Here is a 20,000-nt window from a genome sequence, read left to right as displayed (position 1 = left end):
TGCGCTTATATATATATATATATATATATATATATATATATATATATATGTATAAACATATGCATATGTTTATCTATACACATATACATGCACACACACCACATACACACATATATATGAATATACATATCCATGTTTATATATATATATATATATATATATATATATATATATACTCTTTTACTTGTTTCAGTCATTTGACTGTGTCCATGTTGGAGCACCGCCTTTAGTCGAGCAAATCGACCCAAGGACTTATTCTTTGGATGCCTAGTACTTATTCTATCGGTCTATTTTGCCGAACCGCTAAGTTATGGGGACGTAAACACAGACACACAAACATATACACACACATACATATATATATATATATATATATATATATATATATATATATACATATATATACGACAGGCTTCTTTCAGTTTCCATCTACCAAATCCACTCACAAGGCTTTGGTCGGCCCGAGGCTATAGTAGAAGACACTTGCCCAAGGTGCCACGCAGTGGGACTGAACCCAGAACCATGCATGTGGATATGTATATTACATATGTATGCACATATATACGTATACATAAATATTAGATAGATAGATAGATAGATAGATAGATAGATAGATAGATAGATAGATAGATAGATAGATAGATAGATATGTTTCTTTATTAGCCACACAGGGCTCAACATAGAGGGGACAAAATACAAATGTAGAGTTTTTTCTTTTCGAGGGGGGTGAAAACAAAGCAGAAAAAAAAAACAAAAGTGGGGACAACGATGAAAAAAAAACATCGCAAAACGTTTGGGGTATTTACAAAAAATACGAAATAATACAGAAAATTCCCAATAAATGGGGAGGTTATCCGTGGAAAGAAAAACCTACGAAAAGACCACGGTAACCTCGGTCCTTAGTGTCACAGTTTGTTAAATAAAATTTCTTTTATTTATGCAAGAAACGTAAGTAACTCTGTTTACAAAATTTTAAAACGTTTTATAGAATCATGGTCAAGCTGGCTTCGTCATTTATACGTGCCATTCTTGCTACATGTATCCATCTTTTTTCGAAACATTTGCTAGACAACACTTGCCTCTCTACTCTCACCTTCCTTTTCAAGTGATACTTGAAAAAGTTGATGAGAGATTGACCAGAGAGAAAAGTATTTGTCTCTAATCCTTTCAGACGCGTCCACCAGATGCATTCTTTCGCCATAGCCACAAGTACGATAAATACAGCTCTTCCTTCCCATTTAAAGGAAGGAGGCGTGACGATATTAACGATAGACTCGGCTGATAAACCGACTCGTCCCACACGCGACAGCAGTCGTTCGACATAAGCCCACAGCTCCGAAATGGTTGGACACTGCACGAGTGCGTGCAGAACGGTTTCATCGCTCTGACCGCATCTCGGGCAGGTCGGCCCCGCATTTCGCGAGCCGTGTCTATAGAGCTTATCCCGAACGGGTAGCGCCTCTCGGTAACACTGCCAGGCCAGGGATCTCTGGAAGTTGTCCATAGGTCCCGGCCCGAAAGTCGTCCTGAACAGGTGGGTCAGGTATTCCTCGTCGACGCCCAGGTTCGCCCCGAGATCGTCGTCGTACCTGCCCTCCACTAATCCCCTATAGAATGACTTCGTTGTGATGCAGCCGCTCAAGGTCGACCCGGGACGGCAAAGTTGTTGCAGAGCAACGCGACACTCACGGTGCCATTCGCCATTCCTCGGCCTCTTTTTGATCCACGACTGCAGCTCGGTCATGGAGACGAGCTGCGGGAAAGCGCGTCGCACAAACGGCGACCACACCTGCTCACCGTCGTCTACGTAGAGCCGGAGATGTCGCAGTCTCAGCGCATGTCTGCGCATCATCAACCACGGCATGCCCAGCCCTCCTTTCAGCGGGTGTTGGCAACAAACGGATCGCCTCACCATCGGAACGCTTCCTTTCCACAAAAAGCGGAAGAGGATGCGCTCCATTTCGGTGATGGCGCGATCGGGACAAGGCACGACGGTCAGGCGGTATTCGATGACGGACGCGATGTACGCGTTCGCCACCTCCGCCCGACCTTTTAGGGACAGCTTCCTCTCGGACCATTGCCGGCAGAGAGTGGCCACCCTACTCGTTATCTCGTCCCAGTTCTTCTCCGTTTGCAGGTCCGGACCGAACCAGACTCCGAGCAACTTGACCGGACCGTCCGTCCAGCGTCCCACTACTGAGGCGCTGCCGGACGGTATAGATAGATAGATAGATAGATAGATAGATAGATAGATAGATAGATAGATAGATAGATAGATAGATATGCAGACCTATATATGTATACATACACATATGCATCCTAATTACTTATATCGCTTGTTTTTTTATTATTTCTCTATGCTCTGATGTGTGTGTCTGTGTGTGTGAGAGAGAGGGAGAGAGTGAGTGTGTGAGTGAGTGTGTGAGTCATTCAAAATATCTAATTAATCATGTGTTGTTGTAGTGAACCTTTTAACATGTTAATTGCGTAGAATGTGTGGAGGGTGTGTTGTATCTGTGGAAGCATTGCTGATAGCATATGCCATTCTCTACTCAAAATATTATGCATCTTTATAAAATGCTAAGCGCGCGCGCATTCACACGCACACACACACACACACACACACACATGGACAGCTTTGGTCAGTTTTTATCCAAAAGGGTTTCTAAACTCAATATTCACATGCTGTTATTTATAGCTTTATATAAAAGGGTGCGAGGTGTAGAATCGTTTGCACGCCGGACAATATACTTAGCGGTATTTCGTCCGTCTTCATGTTCTGAGTTCAAATGCCGTCGAGGTCGACTTTGCCTTTCATTATTTCGGGAGTCGATAAAATAAGTACTCTTTGATGTAATCGACTTACCCCTCTCCCCCTGAACTTGCTGGCTTTGTGCCAAAACACGTACTCTTGAAAGAGTATAAAGTTTTAAGATATCAGTTTGTATGTGTGTGTGTGTGTGTGTGTGTGTGTGTGTATCTTTTACTTTTTGCAATCATTGGACTGCGCCCATGCAGGGACACCTCCCCGAAGAATTTTTAGTTAAATCGAACCTAGTCCTTGTTTTGTCTTATTTAAATACTAGCTCCTATTTTATTGGTTCCTTTTACCGAACTGATAAGTTACGGTAACGTAAACACACCAACACCGGTTGTCAAGCCTAGAAATTAAATGTAAATGTGCGCGCGTGTTTATTCATATGTACATGGAACTTGACGAGTATAGATAAGGGAAAGCCCTAGTTCAAATAAGTGCTCAATATACAATTAAGTAGAGTGAGGACGTTGATTTGTAGTAAATGACCTTACGGAAGCTCATCCGTAGGGTTTTTTGCTACTAAGATATGTGTATGTATGTATGTATGTATGTATGTATGTATGTATGTATGTATGTATGTATGTGTGTGTATGTATGTATGTATGTATGTATGTATGTATGAATGAATGAATGAATGAGGGATGAATTGATGGATAGATAGACAGACAGGCAGGCAGACAGACAGGCAGGCAGACAGACAGGCAGACAGACAGGCAGACAGACAGGCATGCAGACAGACAGGCAGGCAGACAGGCAGGCAGGCAGACAGGCAGGCAGGCAGACAGGCAGGCAGGCAGACAGGCAGGCAGACAGACACATACATATAGGTATATATGTGTGTGTATGTAATTAAAGAATGCTTTCTATAAGTACACAACTGTAACATTAACTGAAGAAGGATTCAATACAAATTTAGTATCAAATGTCGTTGTTAATATTATTAACAGTGATTTCTAAGTTTCACCAGTATTTGACATTGTCTCACGACGCCCAGTGTTGGTGAAAACTCGAAGTCTCAGCAATGTTACCAATTACACACATTGAGAGCTAGACAAACAGACATATAGACAGACAGCGAAGGAGTGAGAGCGAGATAAACAACGACTACTATAACTTCCAACAATTGGAGAACCGGAATCACAACTCCACCACTATTACTGCTATCATCATAAACTAGCTACAAGGCAGACAGTAAGTGGTCGCCCGATATTCTCAAACTAACAGCTAAATCTCCCTTCTGTTACGGCCTACTGTTCTTATAAAAGAATGTATTCGACAATATAATTCCTTATATAGAAAACTCTGGGTAGTCACGGCAGGAAACACCTTTGATCACAGATCTGCTCAATCAGAGCTTGATTTGGGTTGCCTTGGTCTCGCCAACCCCTGGTGAAGTTGTAACATTCGGCGTCTTTTCGTAATCCGACGATTCTTAGACCACTTCTTCGAGAAAGGGACAAACACACGGAATAAAACACACACACACACACACACACACACACACATTCAGAGAGAGAGAGAGAGAGAGAGAGAGAGAGAGAGAGAGAGAGAAGAGAGAAGAATCAGCTTCAGTACAGAACTAGTACTTTATTTATCGATTCCGAAAGGGAAATTGGTAAAACTGGCCTCGGGGGGATTTGAACTCAGACTGCAGAGAATCGGGTCGATTATCAACTGCAAGGCATTATATCCGACGCTTTAACAATTCGGCGACTACTTGGGGTTAAACAACTAAGACGACGACGAGCGCAAAAATTTAAGTTGAAATACTGCCACCAACTTCACAACCGTCGCCATCATAACTATCAGCAAATGCCCTTACAAGACTTCCAGTTAACCCTACCACCACCACCACCAACACCAACACTACTAGTATAGATCATCACACTACCATTCCCACCACGACCACCATCGCTCTAAATACCTCAATGTACATAAAAATAGCTGCCACATCACTCCTCCCAGTATTAATACAAATATCCATTCCTCCCTACACATACACACACTCCGGTATTATTATTATTATTATTATTATTATTATTATTATTATTATTATTATTATTATTAGCATACCTTTCATCTCACTGCTTCTCATCTCCCTTTCTTCCCCTTATCTTTTATATAACCTCCCACCACCACCACACACACACACACACACAAATAGTAAACTGTCCTTGTAATGTCACCCTCACAGATGCCCCTATGGCAAATAAAAGAAATCATTATTAGTGTTGTTATTGCTGTTGCTGCTGCTGCTGCTGCCGTTGCCGTTATTGTTTTCGTTAAACATTCCCAGCAAATGTTGCCGAAAATAACCTTAAGAACGTAATAAGCATAATAAAACCCTTTTCCTAACCCCTAATTCTCTTTCTCTCCCTCCCCACCTCCCTCTCTCCCTCTTTCTCCCTCTCTCTCAAACACTAACATGTACCTCACACTACTGTCATCCTATTTACACTTTGCTAACCTTTTTAATTAAAACTGTCTAGCGGGTAGGTCCTAATAGGATAAGGAGAGAGAGAGAGAGAGAGACAGAGAGACCTGCTCCGCACGCACACACACACACACACACACATGCATACACACGTAGATCACCTCTACCACCACCACCATTACCATCACTATTAACATAATCTTGAAACCCTATTTTTAGTGTGCTAATAGTGAAATGTTATCTGTATGAAGTGCAAGAAAGCCGTTTGTAAGCGGTATGAGTGGTATATGGGTGGAGGGCGGTGGGATATGTAAATAGATATTACCCGGGAACAAGAGCGAAAACGGAAAGATCAGTAGGCATTTGTTTATGCATATACACACATGTATATATACATACGCATGTACATGCATAGATAGATAGATAGATAGATAGATAGATAGATACATACATACATACATACATACATACATACATACATACATACCTTAAACAAAAATGTTCAGGAACTATAGAGAATTGCAGGCTGATTTGGTGGGGGGGGGGCATCGTCGTCGTCGTCGTTGTGGATGAAAGAAAACTAGGCAAATATTACACTTGAAGGCTTTTCATTACTCGTATACTTGTCTACATGTAAGCCTCTTGCGAAATATGTGGGAATGTGTGTGTATGTGTAATTGTTTATATACCGATAATGGGGATGAGAGAGAGAGAGAAAGATAACAGTATGACAAACCATGTACGTTAATCATAGCTCCCTAGTTAAAAATGTTGCTCCGCAACCACATGCTTCAGGTTCCACCTAACTGCCTTCCCTCTCTTCCTTTATCTTTTTAGTTCTTCAAGGTAAGAAACCTTCAGGTGACTCTGGCTCCCACGTGTATAACAACTAGATCTTCCACTCTGCTCCGCCAGTTTCACCGCTTTATTTCTGCATCCACATGACACATCTCCAGAATAACCCGTTATTACTTTCGAACACCATTATTGACTGTAAGGCAATGAGTTGGCAGAATCGTTAGCGCGTCGTACAAAATGCTTATCTGTATTTCTGTTTCTTTACGTTCTGAGTTTAAAATCCATCGAAGTCAACTTTGTCTTTCATCCTTTCGGAGTCGATAAAATAAATACCAGTCAAGTACTGGGGTCGACGTAACTAACCCAAATATGTATGTGCGTGTGTGTGTGTGTGTGTGTGTGTGTGTGTGTGTGTGTGTGGTGTGTGTGTGCGCGCGTGAGTGTGTGTGTGTGTACATATATACACGTATGCATGGATATGCGCATACGCGTGGATGTATATGTGGGGGTGTATATGCGTACGTCTCTGTGTATATATGTGTGCGTACGGATACATATATGTATGTGTGTATATATATATATATATATATATATATATATATATATATATATATATATATATATACGTGCGTACTTGCATATATATAAATTTTCATAACTATTCATACGTTGTAAACGAATATTCCATTCTTATTTATATCCAACTTTCCTCAATCATCTCTAATATATTCATTTATTGTTCTAATTCTATTTACCTACTCTATCTTATCCCCAATCAACCTGTAAACCCCTCACCTGAGCATATAACAATACAAATCATTCAGTTCTGCTATAATGGATTCATAAACACATATAAAACATCCAAGGGTATATCTTTTTCCTCTGAAGATATTATGCTCAGGTCATATAAATATAAATTTAATATTTACTGAGTATCAATTGAAACAGTTTTAAGTGAAGATGATTAATTTACTGTTAATAATAAGCAATTAACATCCCAATCTCCATTTTCTTTTTCTTCTTTCAAATGCAAATATATACATATATATATATATAGAGAGAGAGAGAGAGAGATGGGGGGAGAGACAGCCAGGCACAGTTTGATACCATAAAGGAAAAATCCAATCGTCGTTAAGTGTGACTAAGAGTGCCGGAGCGCCTGCATTGTTAAAAATAAGAGTTAAAATACATTTAAAGCGCGCAGAAAGTATAAACACATGCTGACAGGGGAGGTGACCACCCCATGGGATGGATGAACGGACGGACAGACGGACGTACACACACAACCACACGCTAAACAATTTTTGATACTGCAGGTAAACCACATTGCCCTCATTTGTATGGCCAAATTGAATTACAGAATTTTTCTTGCTTTCTAAAATTCTTTTGAAATAGATCTGTCTCACACAAAATCTTCCCAAACAATGATGTTGATATATATACGAAAAGACAAAGAAGTAACTCTTCCAGAAGGGTACTAAAGTATTAACTCAGAATAGTCCAGAAAAACCTTTTCTGTATCACCCAACTTAAATTACGTATAATCGATGGCTTGAAGAGGTTTTTTTTTTCTTTCATAATGAAATCTTTAAAAATAAAAACCATCCATGATTTAACGAATAAATATTTTATGATTTTCAATCCGTAGGAGTTTTAGCACATTATTTTCTTTTACACTGCTTTCATTTATTTTAAATTGTGTAGGTATATATGTCTGTGAATAAGTGTTTTATCATTTTAATATGTATCGTTTTATGTGTGTGTGTGTACATATATATTATATATCTGTTATATATATAATATATACATATATATATGTATATGTATATATATATATATATATATATATATATATATATATATATATATATATATATATATATATATATATTATGCATATATGTATTATATATATTATATACACACATAGTATGTATGTATGTATGTATGTATGAAAATATGATCAATAAACCGCAAAGCTTTTAGTTTTCTAAATTTTCCTTTCAGCTATCATTTTCCTTAATTTCATTTTTTAACATTGTTTCTTAAGTTTCATTTTAAGTAACGGAAAACAAATTATAAATTGTTCGATAAGTGCAGTTATTAATTCCTATAAACGCCAAAAAATATATAATAAAACGGTACAAGCAACAATTTCAAAATATGTAACTTAGAAATTAATCATTCGAATATACAATGTTACTTACGGTGAGGTCTATCATGAGCCCTAGGTCGGAGTTCGAGATATCGGTCCATCGCAGGGTTAACTTCCCAGCTATTGCTGGAACTCACTTTCAGCTGGGTGGAGTGGAGTAACATGAAATGAAATGTTTTTCTCAAGAGCACAACGCACCATCCATTTTAAGAATCGAAACCATGATCTTATGATCGTATGAGCAACATTCTAAGCACTAGGCCAAACGCCTTCAACTGAAAGAAAAACTGATTTGGCACATGACAAATTTCAAAGTACTCTGATATGAATATGTAACTAAAACCAAAGCAGTATATTAATGTCAGTCTTGTGAAAGTAGCGTCATTGCTTCAATATATCAAGCTTAAATACAACGAAACGGCTAAACTTGAAAGAAACATTTATTATAAGCTACCTTGGCGGAATAATTAATTGCAATCATTTCGTAGTTATATCTAAAAATAATATTAATGATTGTAAGATGACTTCCAAATTAAAGCTTCGTCGTACAAACACTGATCAGAAGTGGTGATCACTTTTCTTTTTGAGGACGACTTGATTAATGATAATAGGAAACGGAAATATTAGTACATGAATCAAATGCTGTTAATGCTGTAAAAATCTTGGGATGGCTGTAATATATATTTTAGAAAAGCATACAATGAAGTTATCTCTACATATCTTCTTCTGATAGAGTGAGTTAAATGTAATGCTGACAGTATTGCGAAAGTTAAACTTTATAGCAAAGTTGGTACCAGTGCCATGGTTGGAATGAACAATGGTATATAACAAAACTTAAAGCTGAATTCATTCGGTTATTTTAATTAGATGTTGATGCCATTCAATCTGGTTAGTAACAGTTTTTCTTGATTCTACTTGGCTGTCTATCAGTTTCTTGTAGGAGGAACTCGCAAATGGCTTATTTAAAAAGAATCTATATCAGGTAATTAATGATGGAGAAAACTCATTAACAATTCCTATAAACTACAAAACCAGATAGTTATCTATCGAACTAGCTATAGGAAGAATAATATCATCAATGGCTTGATTTGTAACTGATTTTACACTGATGAGGAAACACAGTATAGTGCTGTGTTACCGAAATATTTTAAGAAATGTATTCAGAAGAAAATAATTTGGTGTATTTCGCGTTATACATCGCAATCTTCATGAAGTACATATATGATTTGAGTCGAAGTCTACTAACTTTTAGATAATTAAGATGTAATAATTTAGATAATCTAAAACATTAGATACTTAATTTATTGTGGGGAGGCATACAGACCAACGAAAATCCAAGCAATAACATTTTTTGTGTGTGTTGTCAAAAATGTTGGACCTGAAGTAGAGATTTTTTGAATCCGAAAATAACATCGATTTATTACCATCACATCAAGATTTAAGATAGTTGATCCACAGAATACTCGTTTGTTGGACTGAACGAATAGAACAGATTCTGAACTTTTCTTGGAGTGAAGTTTACCAATGTAAAGGTTCCTCTGAGTGCAGTTCCTCTAAATAATTGTACTACTTCAGCTACTTCTTAATTTCAGTGAAGAGGTTGAAAGAATGCTTAATGAGATAAATTATGTTAAATAAAAGTGAAGAAAGAAGATAAAATTGAACCTTCTTAATGCTATTTTATGTAGAATTAATGTTGCTGTAATTTTGAACTCTCAAACAAAGCTTTGCAAGATGTAGAAAAAATGTCACCTTTATATTAATACAAATACAGAAAGATTCCTAGAAACTCCAAATATCTGTGAACGCATTCATTCTGTTTCAATTATTGATGATATACAGTAATATTATAAGAATGTTATGATACAGTTTTAAGCTAAATAAGTTTTTGTTGTCCTTCTTATGAAAATAACGTGGTTTTCCTTGAAAACAGCTATGTATTAATTTATGATAGCTGTTTTTAAAAAGGCATTTATCATAGTTGTGTGGAGGCGTGATGGCCCAGTGGTTAGGGCAGCGGACTCGCGGTCATAGGATCGCGGTTTCGATTCCCATACCGGGCGTTGTGAGTGTTTATTGAGCGAAAACACCTAAAAGCTCCACGAGGCTCCGACAGGGGATGGTGGCGAACCCTGCTATACTCTTTCACCACAACTTTCTCTCACTCTTACTTCCTGTTTCTGTTGTGCCTGTAATTCAAAGGGTCAGCCTTGTCACACTGTGTCAGGCTGAATATCCCCGAGAACTACGTTAAGGGTACACGTGTCTGTGGAGCGCTCAGCCACTTGCACGTTAATTTCACGAGCAGGCTGTTCCGTTGATCGGATCAACTGGAACCCTCGACATCATAAGCGACGGAGTGCCAACAACAAATATCATAGTTGTAATTCTCATAAACTGGGTAATTTTAGCACGCTAATTCTTGATGTAAAACCTATGAAACTGAATTTTAATATGACAACACTGACATATCTGCACTTATCGAAAATAATGATAACAATAATAATCCTTTCTACTATAGGCACGAGGCCTGAAATTGGGGGGAGGGGATAGTTGATTATATCGGCCCCAGTACTCAACTGGTATTTATTTTATCAACCCCGAAAGAATGAATGACAAAGTTGACCTCAGCGGAATTTGAACTCAGAACGTAGCGACAGACGAAATACCGCTAAGCATTTCGCCCGGCGTGTTAACGATTCTGCCAACTCGAAGATAATAATAATAGCCGCTATAAAAGTTGGCTGGTTGATTGGTTTCTCCAGTCACGCTTTAAATCGTGAAGGGAGAGGCGAAGCTATTCAACGTTATTTTCAAGATTATTGGCAACATAAAATGATGTAGTATCACAAAGAAAGAAAAAGGTTTCAGAATGTTGGTCGTATGACTCTTTTGTTTGTCGAATATTTTCAGTTCTTTCGGCGTGGCGCCAATATTTTCAGACGTTCCCTAAATATATTGGCCTATTTAGTATATTCTCTCTTCTTTGGTTTCCTTCAATGATGATGTTTTGACTCACATCTATGCATGATATTCTTAATATCATTGCTCCACTGCCTATTGCCCGGGATGGAAAATATGAAATACATTATAACATGTATTAAGTATTTATTACCTATTTATATAACAATGAGGTCATATTATATATTTATGTTGTATATTATCAGTATTTGTTTTTCATGCTGTATAATATCACAGTCTGGAATATTAAACTGGGTAAATACAATACAATATAATATCCAAGTGTTAATAATCTTAAACTGAGTGTATACTATACTGTCACAGTGTGTGTAATATTGGTTTCAACTTTTGGCACAAGGCCAGCAATTTTGGGGAAGTGGGGATAAGTCATTTACATCGGCTCCAGTATTCAACTGGTACTTATTTTATCGAACCTGGAAGTATGAAAGGCAAAGTCGATATGTATAATACGATAGTGTATATTATGTTGTGTAATAATAATACAGTGTGCTATACAGCACTGTGTATTACTACAAGGGGTCCTTCAAATATGGTCACTCGACTTGATAGAATTATCACATAATACTGTTTAAAAACAACGGAAAGACATAATATCTTTCCATACTAGATAATATAATCCTAAACAAACCTTTGAAGACAAATAGTCATGGCTGCAGTAGCCAAGATCTTAAGTCTGCTTGATCAGTGTCGATCTAGAACTAACAACAGCTACAACTACTTAGGGTTATAATACAAATGACTAGTTCTAATTTAGGAAAGAAGGCCAGCAATTTTGAAGAGAGCGGTTAGTCAGTACTATCAATCCCAGTACTTGATTGTTGCTTAATTTTATCGACCCCAATAGGAGAAAAGGCAAAGTTAACCAAGGTGAGATTTGAATCCAGAAGATAAAGAATCGGAAGAAAAATACGAACCTCTCTCTCTCTCTCTCTCTCACACACACTCATTCACATTATATCTGTAACTATCTTTCTCTCTCTTTCTGTATCATTTTACCTTTCTCTGAAAAGCAGGTTTGTCCAACGCTCTTACGATTCTACCAAACATCTGCCTTAATAACAACATTGGTCTCTAATTTAAACATTAGTCCTTAATTTAAGAACAAGACCAGCAAGTTTTAGCAGAGACATTTCTCAATACCAACGACCCAAGTACTTGAATGTACCTGGAATTTTGATGGTGAGGCGAGTCGATTACATCCACCCCAGTATTCAATTGGTACTTATTCTATCGACCCAGAAAGGATGAGAGGTAATGTTGGCTTCGGCGGAATTTAAAGTCAGAGCGTAAAGAAGTTTGCATGTCAACCACGTAGTTTCGGGTTCAGTGTCGCAGTGCGGCATTATATATATATATATATATATATATATATATATATATATATATATATATATATATATATATATATATATATATATATATATATATATATTCGTTTGTTCGGTGTTCGTTCATTACACAGAACTTGGAAGCTCCCTTCCATTTTCTCATGCCAGCTGCGGTACTGGCATTGAGAGTGAACGTGTGTGTGTGTGTGTGTGTTGAGCGTACATTTATCATTTTTATCAACTGCTTTCTGTTGATCTTTTCTTTCAAATCACCGTCCTCTCTCTCTCTCTCTCTCTCTACATATATATATATATATATATATATATATATATATATATATATCTTTCTCTTTCTCTCTCTCTCTCTTCCTCTCTCTCTCCCTCTCTCTCTCTGTCTCTCGCTTATTCATTTTATCTATATCTGTTTATCTATCCATAACTACCCCTATCTCTCTCTATCACTTTAACTTTCACAGAAATTATCCTCAGCCAACATCATTTGTTAATCTGCATTTCCGTATCATCACCCTTTTCATCATCTTAATCTTTCTCTTCTCTCATCTATATTTACCTGTAGTTCACCTTCACCGCGTCTCTCTCTCTCTCTCTCTCTCTCTATCTCTCTCTCTCTCTCTCTCTCTCTCTCAGCTCTATCATCGTTCACTTATTCAACCTAATATGAATTATCCACACCTGGATAAGCAGGGCCGGAAATATCTGCAGCCATCAGCCATCTTGTTTGCACGTATGTTACATTACCACCGCGTACACAATCACACATGCACACACACACACACACACAATCCAATCAGATTCATACCCCACACATACGTACGTACATATATTTACGCATACATACTTATATGCAATACTTAAAAACATGCACATGTATGGCTGTGTCGTTAAGTTCGCTTCGTAACCACGGACTTGCGGATTCAATCCCAATGCTTGGCTTAAAAGATATAGCTGCACATGTTAAGTAGTTATCACAGTATAGATTCCAACGATAATGATGATATTCCTTGTAATATTCCTTAGTTAATCTTATTACTCCCACCCACTCCCACAGATTTCTGAGTATCTTCACCGTATTACCCAAGCATCTATTTAATTGTCTACATAGCTCCCTGCCTTTATTAATTTCTTTTTTCGTCGTTTAATTTACTTGAAAGCGAAGCAAAATATAAGACTGTTTGTAGGGCCTCCAAGACTTGTAGAGCGGAGGAAGGGAAGAAAGTGCCACCAAGCAATTGGTTACTGCAGTAGGAAGCTATACCTCAATATATCAGTGTGAAACTTTTGCCCGAATTTTTGTGAAAGAAGACATCCAGGGGCCAGACCATTGATAAATATGGACATTGATAAGAACATGTATAATAATCAGATGTACGCATCTAAAGATATATTAATTGAAAATAACCATCTGTGTATCAGATTTAATGTATATACACCACTGAAGAGCATTTTACTGCGGTTTTCTTGCGGACGTGCTGTATTTTAAAATCACAATATATATCAGAGGGAGATGAAAAATCATTTTGGCAGCAGCTAGAACGAACGCCAAATGCATTTCTTGAACTTTATCAATAGCATGTGCTTACAGCTAACGACATGCTTAAAAGAGATTCGTCGCCATCGATATAGAAAACAGTTTAATAATACTTTCCTGTGTATGCAATTGAAGCAGTAGCAGTGAATGCATTACTCCCTGTTTTCTATATTGGGAGCGACGAATCTCGTCTAGGCATGTGGCTAACTCATTTTAACAGAGCAGACTGGGGCAGTACAAAATACGATTCTTGCTAAAGGACACAACAAACCGTTCGTTTCAGGAGTTGAAACCACAGCCTTAAGATTTTATATATATATATATATACTCTTTTACTCTTTTACTCTTTTACTTGTTTCAGTCATTTGACTGCGGCCATGCTGGGGCACCGCCTTTAGTCGAGCAAGTCGACCCTGGGACTTATTCTTTGTAAGCCTAGTACTTATTCTATCGGTCTCTTTTGCCGAACCGTTAAGTGACGGGGACATAAACACACCAGCATCGGTTGTCAAGCAGTGCTAGGGGGACAAACACAGACACACAAACACACACACAAACATATATATATATACATATATACGATGGGCTTCTTTCAGTTTCCGTCTACCAAATCCACTCACAAGGCTTTGGTTGGCCCGAGGCTATAGTAGAAGACACTTGCCCAAGGTGCTACGCAGTGGGACTGAACCCGGAACCATGTGGTTGGTAAGCAAGCTACTTACCACACAGCCATATATATATATATATATATATATATATATATTCAAACAATTACAAGACAGGTATTTCAACAATTTTTTTTCTTTTAATTTTGCAGTTGGTCATACAGCATATTTATTTGATTACATTAACCGACACGTGTTTCTGCCGCATAAAGTATGTTCGCCGTGAACCGTGCTTGCTGAAGAACCCTGAATTAAAGTACACAGAAGATTATGCTGGGTTGCATGTACATCTGTGCAGCAGAAACATGTGTCGATCATTGTAACCAAATAACTATACTGTATGATTAACTGTAAAATTAAAAATACTGAGGTTGATGTAATCTACTATCCCCTTCCCTCAAAATTTCAGGCTTTGTGTCTATTGTAAAAAGGACTTTTTCTACTTCTTTCAATTTTGTTTCCATTTCTTTTCCTGTGTCTACCCGATACTTAGGGCAAAGAAACTCACTGTATACACTGGTAGGCCATTAAAATAAACATGCCAGATTGTTCATTTACAAAGTCAAGTTATGTCAAAGTAAAAAAAAAGAAGAAACAAGAGAAAAGGAAAGGAAAAAAAAATAAAGGAATTTTTTTTTAAATGGTATTTTATATGGGCTGTAATCATACAGTAACAATGCTCTTCTCAATACGTGTAACATATCAATTAAAACAATCTTTTGCACTTCTTGCACGGATGGTAAGCCAGGGGTCATCCGCAAATAATTTTCGGTTCCTTTTTCTGATCATTCCAAATGCTCCTACAATCACTGATATTGTAAACGCCTTGAGAAGTCATATTTTTTCAATTTCAATGAGCAAATCCGTATATTTTCTGAACTTGTCAAATTCTTTTGCCGAGATATTATGACCACAAGGAATACTTATTACTATTAAGCTGGTATAATCTTTAGCACGTCTGCCAAAATGCTTAGCGTCATTTCTTCCGTCTTTACGTTTTGAGTTCAAATTCTGGCGAGGTCCACTCTGCCTATCATCCTTTCGGGGGTCGATAAAATAAGTATCAGTTGAACACTGAGGTCAATGTAATTGACTTGTCTCTTCCACCGAAATTGCTGGCTTGTGCTAAAATTTGAAACCATTATTATTACTACTACTACTACTACTACTACCACTACTACTACTACTACTACTACTACTAGGCGAGCTGCCAGAATCGTTAGCATTCCGGGCGAAATGCTTCGCAGCATTTCGTCTGTCTTTACGTTCTGGGTTCAAATTCCGCCAAGGTCGACTTTGCCTTTCATTCTTTCGAGATCGATAAAACAAGTACCAGTTAAGCACTGGGTCGAAGCAATCGTCTTACTCCTTCCCCAAAACACTGGCCTTGTGCCAAATTTCGAAACCATTATTATTATTATTATTATTATTATTATTATTATTGTTATTATTATTATTATTATTATTATTATTATCATTATTATTATTATTATCATCATTATTATTATTATTAAAGCCTCCTTCAGCTGCAAGTCACCCAGTCCAGATATTTTTCATAGTTCTCTTATTCTATCCACTATAAACACCACCTCTCCCAATTTTCTATATAATATAATAAATATTTTTCCTTCCCCACCAGAACGTCACCCGCCATTACCTAAACGCTCATTACTACCAGGAAAGCGTTTACTATCCCCATCCCGCCCCACCCACCCCTACCAACATAATTTCCAACATTTTTCTCTAACCTATTAATCAGTGCCATCAACAGCCTTACTTACCATCATCACCACCACTACCACCATCGTCATCGTCGTCGTCATCATCACCATCAGTATCATCATCAGTATCGTCACCAACATCATCTTAATCATCGACCTCATCAGCATCGTTATCAACATCACCAACGTCGTCCTCGTTACTACCATCACCATCATCATCATCATCATCATCATCGATCCATCAACACCACCGTCACTAATGCCATCATCACAATCACCATCATTATCTTTATCACCATTTCATCGTTATCATTAACACAATCAATATATTCACCATCATCATCATCATCATCATCATCATCGTCGTCGTCATCATCATCATCATCATCATCACGATTATTTTCTCCATCACTGTCATCGACATATAAATTATTTTTCATCATCAACGAGATTATCGGCTCATCATCAGCCTCTTTCTCATCATCATCATCCTCATCATCGTCACTATCATCATCATCATCAGCATCATTATCATTATCACTATTACCTTCTTCGTCGTCGTCGTCATCATCATCATCATCATCGTCATCTCCACTCCCATTATCATCCTTGGCACTTATAACCATAATGGCACCAAGTAAATCATTACCTAATTGACTCAAGGAGGCAGCTCCTACCATCAGTCAATGAGCAGCCCATACGTGGCCTCAGGAACAGTTAGAAATAATAACCAACTGTCCCTCAAAATACTACTTTATCACATTCAATAGTGGTGCACTGGATGATGTAGTCCACGATAGACAATGCCTAAAATCGAGATGAATGCTTGGTCATGGCATAAATATGTTTTAATTATACACATGCTAGATCAGGGCCGATTGTAGGTTAAACAACAACAATAACAATAACAACCTATAAATCTGGGCTGCTACAATATCAGTATATAAGTGTGGGCCAATATACTTAATGTTCTGAACCAACGAAATGTATTTTTAATAAATTAAAATTATACTTCGTTTTTGTATTTGGTTTGCAAAATTCTTTATGTGAATTCGTGTGTTGAAGCATATTTTATTGTGTCTGGGGAGATTAATTCTCTTTTGGTGCCTTATTACTTAACACACTCACCGGCTCAATTTCCACTTATTTACTTATTTATTTTTTCTAAAATTTTCGTTGCGTCTTGCAATCTTTTCAATAGTCGTTGATTCTGTCCGTTTTATATATTTATATATATATATATATATATATATATATATATATATATATATATATATATATATATATATATATATTGGGAGAATTCACAAAAATAACAAAAGACGAAGACAGGTGGTGTAGACAACAAACAGATGTATTAGTTTAACGCTCGGGAAGTGAAAAAGTCTTTAACGTTTCGAGCCTACGCTCTTCCACAGAAAGGAACACAGAAAGAAACAAGGAGAGAAAATAAAGAGTGTGTATGGCTAGCGATCTATCATGGCGTATATATATATATATACGATGGGGACGTAAACACATCGACATCGGTTGTCAAGCGATGGTGGCAGGGATATACAAACACAAACATATATATATATATATATATATATATATATATATATATATATATATATATATATATATATATACATATATATATATATATATATATATATATATATATATATACATATATATATATACATATATATATACAAGAATAAGGGCAGAGAATCGTCAATTAATAATAGAATTAATAATTAACAATTTTGCCAAGTAGTTCAGTATGAAAAAAACCTTTATCGGTAAAACTATTTATCATTATAAATATACAGGGATTAATATGTGTGTGTGTGTGTGTGTGTGTATGTGTGTGTGTGTGTGTGTGTGTGTGTGTGTGTGTGTGTGTGTGCGTGCGTGTGTGTGTGTGTATATGTTTGTGTGTCTGTGTATGTCCCCGCCACCATCGCTTGACAACTGATGTTGTGTTTACGTCCCCGTAACTTAGCAGTTTGGCAAAAGAGACCAATAGAATAAGTAGTAGGCTTACAAAGAATAAGTCCTAGGGTCGATTTGCTCAACTAGAGGTGGTACTCCAGCATGGCCACAGTTAAAAGACTGAAACCAATAAAGGAATAAAAGAATATATGTAGGTAAATTGATATGTAAGTAAATAGATAGATAGGTGGATAGGTAATACGACAGGCAAGCACACACATACACACACACACACACACACACATATACACAAATGAAGACTGAAACATATGACCATATACACACACACACTTCACACACACATACAAGGACACATATGGAGACACACAAACATACATAACAGACGCACGTACATAGTCACACGAACCCATACACATAGACACACTCAAACACGCACACACAAAGAAACAGAAGTACACATACAAATAGACACACACATACAAACACACAAACATGAACACACAAACACATGAATATGTGAAATACATGCATACAAACGTACACACATGCACACATATATATATGCATACACACACACATACATGCATACACATACATACATGCATACATGCTTACACATACATACATACGTGTATACACTTACACACTGACGTACACACATGCTCACAAACAAACAAAAAGAACGCAGCTCCGATAACGGACAGAGTCAACGACTATTGAAAATATTACAAGGCGCAACGAAAATTTTAGAAAAATAAATAAGAGTGGAAATCGAACCGGTAAGTGTGTTAAGTGATAAGACAATAAAAGAGAATGATTATCCCCAAACACAATGAAATTATACTGTTAATGAAGAAAAAGTCAGCGCTAATGACAATATCCGTCGCAAAAGGTGACACCTATAAACCACCTCCACACGAAATTGCTGGCCTTATGCCTAAACTAGAAGCAATTATATTTGAGATGATGATGGTGACCATCATCATCATCAGCAGCAGCAGCAGAAGAGAAGGATGATGACGTTTTGGTTCAGATAAGTAGGTGGCTGGGGTGGGGATGCTGTACGCGGTACATGTTTAACGAAGTTGTGATGTTCATATTTTCTTGTTCACGATTTAATCATTACCTGAACAAAAAGGACACCGTTTCTAAAACCAAGTCTCTTTTTATACACACACACATGTATGTATGTGTACGTATATGTTTGTACATTTGTACATGCATGTATACATATATATATATATATACATATATATATATGTATATATATATATATATATATATATATATATATATATATATATATATATATATATATATATATATATATACATGCATGTATAGTTCAAATTTGCATAAAACAAATATATATATATATATGTATGTAATGTATGTATGTATGTATGTATGCATGCATATACATACGTATATATATATGGATATATGAATGTATGTGTATGTATGCATATACATATGTGTGTGCGTGTGTGCAAACATAGGAATATTCTCGGTTATATATATATATATATATATATATATATATATATATATACACGTGTGTGCGTGCGTGCGTGCGTGCGTGCGTGCGTGCGTGCGTGCGTGCGTGCGT

General features: G+C 37.0%; 1 protein-coding gene across 8 annotated transcripts in view; it reads left to right on the top strand.

Annotated features, from left to right (window-relative positions):
* Window positions 1-20,000, top strand: part of LOC106867396 (uncharacterized) — a 214,674-nt gene that overhangs the window by 54,943 nt on the left and 139,731 nt on the right. The gene's annotated exons all lie outside the window — the stretch shown is intronic.

Source organism: Octopus bimaculoides, chromosome 7, assembly GCF_046866305.1.
Source record: "Octopus bimaculoides isolate indiv1 chromosome 7, ASM4686630v1, whole genome shotgun sequence".
In the NCBI taxonomy this organism is placed as follows: Eukaryota; Metazoa; Mollusca; class Cephalopoda; order Octopoda; family Octopodidae; genus Octopus; species Octopus bimaculoides.
The sequence above is the reverse complement of the archived record's forward strand: the minus strand, read 5'-3'. Positions and strand labels throughout refer to the sequence as shown.